General features: G+C 47.0%; 1 protein-coding gene across 1 annotated transcript in view; it reads right to left on the bottom strand.

Moving 5' to 3' along the window:
- The window catches only part of LOC144952383 (fragile X messenger ribonucleoprotein 1-like), a 41,009-nt gene that overhangs the window by 6,245 nt on the left and 26,286 nt on the right, over positions 1 to 8,478 (bottom strand). The gene's annotated exons all lie outside the window — the stretch shown is intronic.

The raw sequence follows: 8,478 nt of genomic DNA, 5'->3' as shown, positions 1-8,478 counted from the left end.
GTAGTGAGTGAGTGTGTAGTGAGTGAGTGTGTAGTGAGTGAGTGTGTAGTGAGTGAGTGTGTAGTGAGTGAGTGTGTAGTGAGTGTGTGTGTAGTGAGTGAGTGTGTAGTGAGTGAGTGTGTAGTGAGTGAGTGTGTAGTGAGTGAGTGTGTAGTGAGTGAGTGTGTAGTGAGTGAGTGTGTAGTGAGTGTGTAGTGAGTGAGTGTGTAGTGAGTGAGTGTGTAGTGAGTGAGTGTGTAGTGAGTGTGTAGTGAGTGTGTGTGTAGTGAGTGAGTGTGTAGTGAGTGAGTGTGTAGGAGTGAGTGTGTAGTGAGTGTGTAGTGAGTGAGTGTGTAGTGAGTGAGTGGTGTGTAGTGAGTGTGTAGTGAGTGAGTGTGTAGTGAGTGAGTGTGTAGTGAGTGAGTGTGTAGTGAGTGAGTGTGTAGTGAGTGAGTGTGTAGTGAGTGTGTAGTGAGTGAGTGTGTAGTGAGTGAGTGTGTAGTGAGTGTGTGTGTAGTGAGTGTGTAGTAGTGAGTGTGTAGTGAGTGAGTGTGTAGTGAGTGTGTAGTGAGTGAGTGTGTAGTGAGTGAGTGTGTAGTGAGTGTGTAGTGAGTGAGTGTGTAGTGAGTGTGTAGTGAGTGAGTGTGTAGTGAGTGAGTGTGTAGTGAGTGAGTGTAGTGAGTGAGTGTGTAGTGAGTGAGTGTGTAGTGAGTGAGTGTGTAGTGAGTGAGTGTGTAGTGAGTGAGTGTGTAGTGAGTGAGTGTGTAGTGAGTGTGAGTGTGAGTGAGTGAGTGTGTAGTGAGTGAGTGTGTAGTGAGTGAGTGTGTAGTGAGTGTGTAGTGAGTGAGTGTGTAGTGAGTGAGTGTGTAGTGAGTGTGTGTGTAGTGAGTGAGTGTGTAGTGAGTGAGTGTGTAGTGAGTGAGTGTGTAGTGAGTGAGTGAGTGTGTAGTGAGTGAGTGAGTGAGTGAGTGTGTAGTGAGTGAGTGAGTGAGTGTGTAGTGAGTGAGTGTGTAGTGAGTGAGTGTGTAGTGAGTGAGTGTGTAGTGAGTGAGTGTGCTAGTGAGTGTGTAGTGAGTGAGTGTGCTAGTGAGTGTGCTAGTGAGTGAGTGAGTGAGTGAGTGTGTAGTGAGTGAGTGTGTAGTGAGTGAGTGTGTAGTGAGTGAGTGTGTAGTGAGTGAGTGTGTAGTGAGTGAGTGTGTAGTGAGTGAGTGTGTAGTGAGTGAGTGTGTAGTGAGTGAGTGTGTAGTGAGTGAGTGTGTAGTGAGTGAGTGTGTAGTGAGTGAGTGTGTAGTGAGTGAGTGTGTAGTGAGTGAGTGTGTAGTGAGTGTGTAGTGAGTGAGTGTGTAGTGAGTGAGTGTGTAGTGAGTGAGTGTGTAGTGAGTGAGTGTGTAGTGAGTGAGTGTGTAGTGAGTGAGTGTAGTGAGTGAGTGTGTAGTGAGTGAGTGTGTAGTGAGTGAGTGTGTAGTGAGTGAGTGTGTAGTGAGTGAGTGTGTAGTGAGTGAGTGTGTAGTGAGTGTGTAGTGAGTGAGTGTGTAGTGAGTGAGTGTGTAGTGAGTGTGTAGTGAGTGAGTGTGTAGTGAGTGAGTGTGTAGTGAGTGAGTGTGTAGTGAGTGAGTGTAGTGAGTGAGTGTGTAGTGAGTGAGTGTGTAGTGAGTGAGTGTGTAGTGAGTGAGTGTGTAGTGAGTGAGTGTGTAGTGAGTGAGTGTGTAGTGAGTGAGTGTGTAGTGAGTGAGTGTGTAGTGAGTGAGTGTGTAGTGAGTGAGTGTGTAGTGAGTGAGTGTGTAGTGAGTGAGTGTGTAGTGAGTGAGTGTGTAGTGAGTGAGTGTGTAGTGAGTGAGTGTGTAGTGAGTGAGTGTGTAGTGAGTGAGTGTGTAGTGAGTGAGTGTGTAGTGAGTGAGTGTGTAGTGAGTGAGTGTGTAGTGAGTGAGTGTGTAGTGAGTGAGTGTGTAGTGAGTGAGTGTGTAGTGAGTGAGTGTGTAGTGAGTGAGTGTGTAGTGAGTGAGTGTGTAGTGAGTGAGTGTGTAGTGAGTGAGTGTGTAGTGAGTGAGTGTGTAGTGAGTGAGTGTGTAGTGAGTGAGTGTGTAGTGAGTGAGTGTGTAGTGAGTGAGTGTGTAGTGAGTGAGTGTGTAGTGAGTGAGTGTGTAGTGAGTGAGTGTGTAGTGAGTGAGTGTGTAGTGAGTGAGTGTGTAGTGAGTGAGTGTGTAGTGAGTGAGTGTGTAGTGAGTGAGTGTGTAGTGAGTGAGTGTGTAGTGAGTGTGTAGTGAGTGTGTGTGTAGTGAGTGAGTGTGTAGTGAGTGAGTGTGTAGTGAGTGAGTGTGTAGTGAGTGAGTGTGTAGTGAGTGAGTGTGTAGTGAGTGAGTGTGTAGTGAGTGAGTGAGTGAGTGTGTAGTGAGTGTGTGTGTAGTGAGTGAGTGTGTAGTGAGTGAGTGTGCTAGTGAGTGAGTGTGTAGTGAGTGAGTGTGTAGTGAGTGAGTGTGTAGTGAGTGTGTAGTGAGTGAGTGTGTAGTGAGTGAGTGTGTAGTGAGTGAGTGTGTAGTGAGTGAGTGTGTAGTGAGTGAGTGTGTAGTGAGTGAGTGTGTAGTGAGTGAGTGTGTAGTGAGTGAGTGTGTAGTGAGTGTGCTAGTGAGTGAGTGTGTAGTGAGTGAGTGTGTAGTGAGTGAGTGTGTAGTGAGTGAGTGTGTAGTGAGTGTGTAGTGAGTGAGTGTGTAGTGAGTGAGTGTGTAGTGAGTGAGTGTGTAGTGAGTGAGTGTGCTAGTGAGTGAGTGTGTAGTGAGTGAGTGTGTAGTGAGTGAGTGTGTAGTGAGTGAGTGTGTAGTGAGTGAGTGTGCTAGTGAGTGAGTGTGCTAGTGAGTGAGTGTGTAGTGAGTGAGTGTGTAGTGAGTGAGTGTGTAGTGAGTGAGTGTGTAGTGAGTGAGTGTGTAGTGAGTGAGTGTGCTAGTGAGTGAGTGTGTAGTGAGTGTGTGTGTAGTGAGTGAGTGTGTAGTGAGTGAGTGTGTAGTGAGTGAGTGTGTAGTGTAGTGAGTGTGCTAGTGAGTGAGTGTGTAGTGAGTGAGTGTGTAGTGAGTGAGTGTGTAGTGAGTGAGTGTGTAGTGAGTGAGTGTGTAGTGAGTGAGTGTGTAGTGAGTGAGTGTGTAGTGAGTGAGTGTGTAGTGAGTGTGTGTGTAGTGAGTGAGTGTGTAGTGAGTGAGTGTGTAGTGAGTGTGTGTGTAGTGAGTGAGTGTGTAGTGAGTGAGTGTGTAGTGAGTGAGTGTGTGTGTAGTGAGTGTGCTAGTGAGTGAGTGTGTAGTGAGTGAGTGTGTAGTGAGTGAGTGTGTAGTGAGTGAGTGTGTAGTGAGTGAGTGTGTAGTGAGTGAGTGAGAAGTGAGTGAGTGTGTAGTGAGTGTGTGTAGTGAGTGTGTGTGTAGTGAGTGAGTGTGTAGTGAGTGAGTGTGTAGTGAGTGTGTGTGTAGTGAGTGAGTGTGTAGTGAGTGTGCTAGTGAGTGAGTGAGTGTGTAGTGAGTGAGTGTGTAGTGAGTGTGTGTGTAGTGAGTGTGTAGTGAGTGAGTGTGTAGTGAGTGTGTAGTGAGTGAGTGTGTAGTGAGTGAGTGTAGTGAGTGAGTGTGTAGTGAGTGAGTGTGTAGTGAGTGTGTAGTGAGTGAGTGTGTAGTGAGTGAGTGTGTAGTGAGTGAGTGTGTAGTGAGTGAGTGTGTAGTGAGTGAGTGTGTAGTGAGTGTGTGTGTAGTGAGTGAGTGTGTAGTGAGTGAGTGTGTAGTGAGTGAGTGTGTAGTGAGTGAGTGTGTAGTGAGTGAGTGTGTAGTGAGTGAGTGTGTAGTGAGTGAGTGTGTAGTGAGTGAGTGTGTAGTGAGTGAGTGTGTAGTGAGTGTGTGTGTAGTGAGTGAGTGTGTAGTGAGTGTGTGTGTAGTGAGTGAGTGTGTAGTGAGTGAGTGTGTAGTGAGTGAGTGTGTAGTGAGTGAGTGTGTAGTGAGTGAGTGTGTAGTGAGTGTGTAGTGAGTGAGTGAGTGTGCTAGTGAGTGAGTGTGTAGTGAGTGAGTGTGTAGTGAGTGAGTGAGTGTGCTAGTGAGTGAGTGTGTAGTGAGTGAGTGTGCAGTGAGTGTGTGTGTAGTGAGTGAGTGTGTAGTGAGTGAGTGTGTAGTGAGTGAGTGTGTAGTGAGTGAGTGTGTAGTGAGTGAGTGTGTAGTGAGTGAGTGTGCAGTGAGTGTGTGTGTAGTGAGTGAGTGTGTAGTGAGTGAGTGTGTAGTGAGTGAGTGTGTAGTGAGTGAGTGTGTAGTGAGTGAGTGTGTAGTGAGTGTGTGTGTAGTGAGTGAGTGTGTAGTGAGTGAGTGTGTAGTGAGTGTGTGTGTAGTGAGTGAGTGTGTAGTGAGTGAGTGTGTAGTGAGTGTGTGTGTAGTGAGTGAGTGTGTAGTGAGTGAGTGTGTAGTGAGTGAGTGTGTAGTGAGTGAGTGTGTAGTGAGTGAGTGTGTAGTGAGTGAGTGTGTAGTGAGTGTGTGTGTAGTGAGTGAGTGTGTAGTGAGTGAGTGTTAGTGAGTGAGTGTGTAGTGAGTGTGTGTAGTGAGTGAGTGTGTAGTGAGTGAGTGTGTAGTGAGTGTGTGTGTAGTGAGTGAGTGTGTAGTGAGTGTGTGTGTAGTGAGTGAGTGTGCTAGTGAGTGAGTGTGTAGTGAGTGAGTGTGTAGTGAGTGAGTGTGTAGTGAGTGAGTGTGCTAGTGAGTGAGTGTGTAGTGAGTGAGTGTGTAGTGAGTGTGTGTGTAGTGAGTGAGTGTGCTAGTGAGTGAGTGTGTAGTGAGTGAGTGTGTAGTGAGTGAGTGTGTAGTGAGTGAGTGTGCTAGTGAGTGAGTGTGTAGTGAGTGAGTGTGTAGTGAGTGTGTGTGTAGTGAGTGAGTGTGCTAGTGAGTGAGTGTGTAGTGAGTGAGTGTGTAGTGAGTGTGTGTGTAGTGAGTGAGTGTGTAGTGAGTGAGTGTATAGTGAGTGAGTGTATAGTGAGTGAGTGTGTAGTGAGTGTGTGTGTAGTGAGTGAGTGTGTAGTGAGTGAGTGTGTAGTGAGTGAGTGTGTAGTGAGTGAGTGTGTAGTGAGTGAGTGTGTAGTGAGTGAGTGTGTAGTGAGTGTGTGTGTAGTGAGTGAGTGTGCTAGTGAGTGAGTGTGTGTGTAGTGAGTGAGTGTATAGTGAGTGAGTGTGTAGTGAGTGAGTGTGTAGTGAGTGAGTGTGTAGTGAGTGAGTGTGTAGTGAGTGAGTGTGCTAGTGAGTGAGTGTGTAGTGAGTGAGTGTGTAGTGAGTGAGTGTGTAGTGAGTGTGTGTGTAGTGAGTGAGTGTGCTAGTGAGTGAGTGTGTAGTGAGTGTGTAGTGAGTGAGTGTGTAGTGAGTGTATGTGTAGTGAGTGAGTGTGCTAGTGAGTGAGTGTGTAGTGAGTGTGTAGTGAGTGAGTGTGTAGTGAGTGTGTAGTGAGTGAGTGTGTAGTGAGTGTGTAGTGAGTGAGTGTGTAGTGAGTGAGTGTGTAGTGAGTGAGTGCGTAGTGAGTGAGTGAGTGTGCAGTGAGTGTGTAGTGAGTGAGTGTGTAGTGAGTGAGTGTGTAGTGAGTGTGTAGTGAGTGAGTGTGTAGTGAGTGAGTGTGTAGTGAGTGTGTGCGTAGTGAGTGAGTGTGTAGTGAGTGAGTGTGTAGTGAGTGAGTGTGTAGTGAGTGAGTGTGTAGTGAGTGAGTGTGTAGTGAGTGAGTGTGTAGTGAGTGAGTGTGCTAGTGAGTGAGTGTGTAGTGAGTGAGTGTGTAGTGAGTGAGTGTGTAGTGAGTGAGTGTGTAGTGAGTGAGTGTGTAGTGAGTGAGTGTGTAGTGAGTGAGTGTGTAGTGAGTGAGTGTGTGTGTAGTGAGTGTGCTAGTGAGTGAGTGTGCTAGTGAGTGAGTGTGTAGTGAGTGTGTGTGTAGTGAGTGAGTGTGTAGTGAGTGAGTGTGTAGTGAGTGAGTGTGTAGTGAGTGAGTGTGTAGTGAGTGAGTGTGTAGTGAGTGAGTGTGCTAGTGAGTGTGTGTGTAGTGAGTGTGTGTGTAGTGAGTGTGTGTGTAGTGAGTGAGTGTGTAGTGAGTGAGTGTGTAGTGAGTGAGTGTGCTAGTGAGTGAGTGTGTAGTGAGTGTGTGTGTAGTGAGTGAGTGTGTAGTGAGTGAGTGTGTAGTGAGTGAGTGTGTAGTGAGTGAGTGTGTAGTGAGTGAGTGTGTAGTGAGTGAGTGTGTAGTGAGTGAGTGTGCTAGTGAGTGAGTGTGTAGTGAGTGAGTGTGTAGTGAGTGAGTGTGTAGTGAGTGAGTGTGTAGTGAGTGAGTGTGTAGTGAGTGAGTGTGTAGTGAGTGAGTGTGTAGTGAGTGAGTGTGTAGTGAGTGAGTGTGTAGTGAGTGAGTGTGTAGTGAGTGAGTGTGTAGTGAGTGAGTGTGTAGTGAGTGAGTGTGTAGTGAGTGAGTGTGTAGTGAGTGAGTGTGTAGTGAGTGAGTGTGTAGTGAGTGTGTGTGTAGTGAGTGAGTGTGTAGTGAGTGTGTGTGTAGTGAGTGAGTGTGTAGTGAGTGTGTGTGTAGTGAGTGTGTAGTGAGTGAGTGTGTAGTGAGTGAGTGTGTAGTGAGTGAGTGTGTAGTGAGTGAGTGTGTAGTGAGTGAGTGTGTAGTGAGTGAGTGTGTAGTGAGTGTGTGTGTAGTGAGTGAGTGTGTAGTGAGTGAGTGTGTAGTGAGTGAGTGTGTAGTGAGTGAGTGTGTAGTGAGTGAGTGTGTAGTGAGTGAGTGTGTAGTGAGTGAGTGTGTAGTGAGTGAGTGTGTAGTGAGTGAGTGTGTAGTGAGTGAGTGTGTAGTGAGTGAGTGTGTAGTGAGTGAGTGTGTAGTGAGTGAGTGTGTAGTGAGTGAGTGTGCTAGTGAGTGAGTGTGTAGTGAGTGAGTGTGCTAGTGAGTGAGTGTGTAGTGAGTGAGTGTGTAGTGAGTGAGTGTGTAGTGAGTGAGTGTGTAGTGAGTGAGTGTGTAGTGAGTGAGTGTGTAGTGAGTGAGTGTGTAGTGAGTGAGTGTGTAGTGAGTGTGTGTGTAGTGAGTGAGTGTGTAGTGAGTGAGTGTGTAGTGAGTGAGTGTGTAGTGAGTGTGTGTAGTGAGTGAGTGTGTAGTGAGTGTGTAGTGAGTGAGTGTGTAGTGAGTGAGTGTGTAGTGAGTGAGTGTGTAGTGAGTGAGTGTGTAGTGAGTGAGTGTGTAGTGAGTGTGTGTGTAGTGAGTGAGTGTGTAGTGAGTGAGTGTGTAGTGAGTGAGTGTGTAGTGAGTGTGTGTGTAGTGAGTGAGTGTGTAGTGAGTGAGTGTGTAGTGAGTGTGTGTGTAGTGAGTGTGTGTGTAGTGAGTGAGTGTGTAGTGAGTGAGTGTGTAGTGAGTGAGTGTGTAGTGAGTGAGTGTGTAGTGAGTGAGTGTGTAGTGAGTGTGTGTGTAGTGAGTGAGTGTGTAGTGAGTGAGTGTGTAGTGAGTGAGTGTGTAGTGAGTGAGTGAGTGTGCAGTGAGTGTGTAGTGAGTGAGTGTGTAGTGAGTGAGTGTGTAGTGAGTGTGTAGTGAGTGAGTGTGTAGTGAGTGAGTGTGTAGTGAGTGTGTGTGTAGTGAGTGAGTGTGTAGTGAGTGAGTGTGTAGTGAGTGAGTGTGTAGTGAGTGAGTGTGTAGTGAGTGAGTGTGTAGTGAGTGAGTGTGTAGTGAGTGAGTGTGTAGTGAGTGAGTGTGTAGTGAGTGAGTGTGTAGTGAGTGAGTGTGTAGTGAGTGAGTGTGTGCGTGAGTGAGTGTGTAGTGAGTGAGTGTGTAGTGAGTGAGTGTGTAGTGGTGAGTGTGTAGTGAGTGAGTGTGTAGTGAGTGTGTGTGTAGTGAGTGAGTGTGTAGTGAGTGAGTGTGTAGTGAGTGAGTGTGTAGTGAGTGAGTGTGTAGTGAGTGAGTGTGCTAGTGAGTGAGTGTGTGGTGAGTGAGTGTGTAGTGAGTGAGTGTGTAGTGAGTGAGTGTGTAGGTGAGTGAGTGTGTAGTGAGTGAGTGTGTAGTGAGTGAGTGTGTAGTGAGTGAGTGTGTAGTGAGTGAGTGTGTAGTGAGTGAGTGTGTAGTGAGTGAGTGTGTAGTGAGTGAGTGTGTAGTGAGTGAGTGTGTAGTGAGTGAGTGTGTGCGTGAGTGAGTGTGTAGTGAGTGAGTGTGTAGTGAGTGAGTGTGTAGTGAGTGAGTGTGTAGTGAGTGAGTGTGTAGTGAGTGTGCTAGTGAGTGAGTGTGTAGTGAGTGAGTGTGTAGTGAGTGAGTGTGTAGTGAGTGAGTGTGTAGTGAGTGAGTGTGTAGTGAGTGAGTGTGTAGTGAGTGAGTGAGTGAGTGAGTGTGCTAGTGAGTGTGCTAGTGAGTGAGTGAGTGTGTAGTGAGTGAGTGTGTAGTGAGTGAGTGTGCTAGTGAGTGTGCTAGTGAGTGAGTGTGCTAGTGAGTGTGCTAGTGAGTGTGCTAGTGAGTGAGTGTGCTAGTGAGTGAGTGAGTGTGCTAGTGAGTGAGTGTGCTAGCGAG

The sequence above is a fragment of the Lampetra fluviatilis genome, chromosome 67 (assembly GCF_964198595.1).
Source record: "Lampetra fluviatilis chromosome 67, kcLamFluv1.1, whole genome shotgun sequence".
NCBI lineage: Eukaryota > Metazoa > Chordata > Hyperoartia > Petromyzontiformes > Petromyzontidae > Lampetra > Lampetra fluviatilis.
The sequence above is the reverse complement of the archived record's forward strand: the minus strand, read 5'-3'. Positions and strand labels throughout refer to the sequence as shown.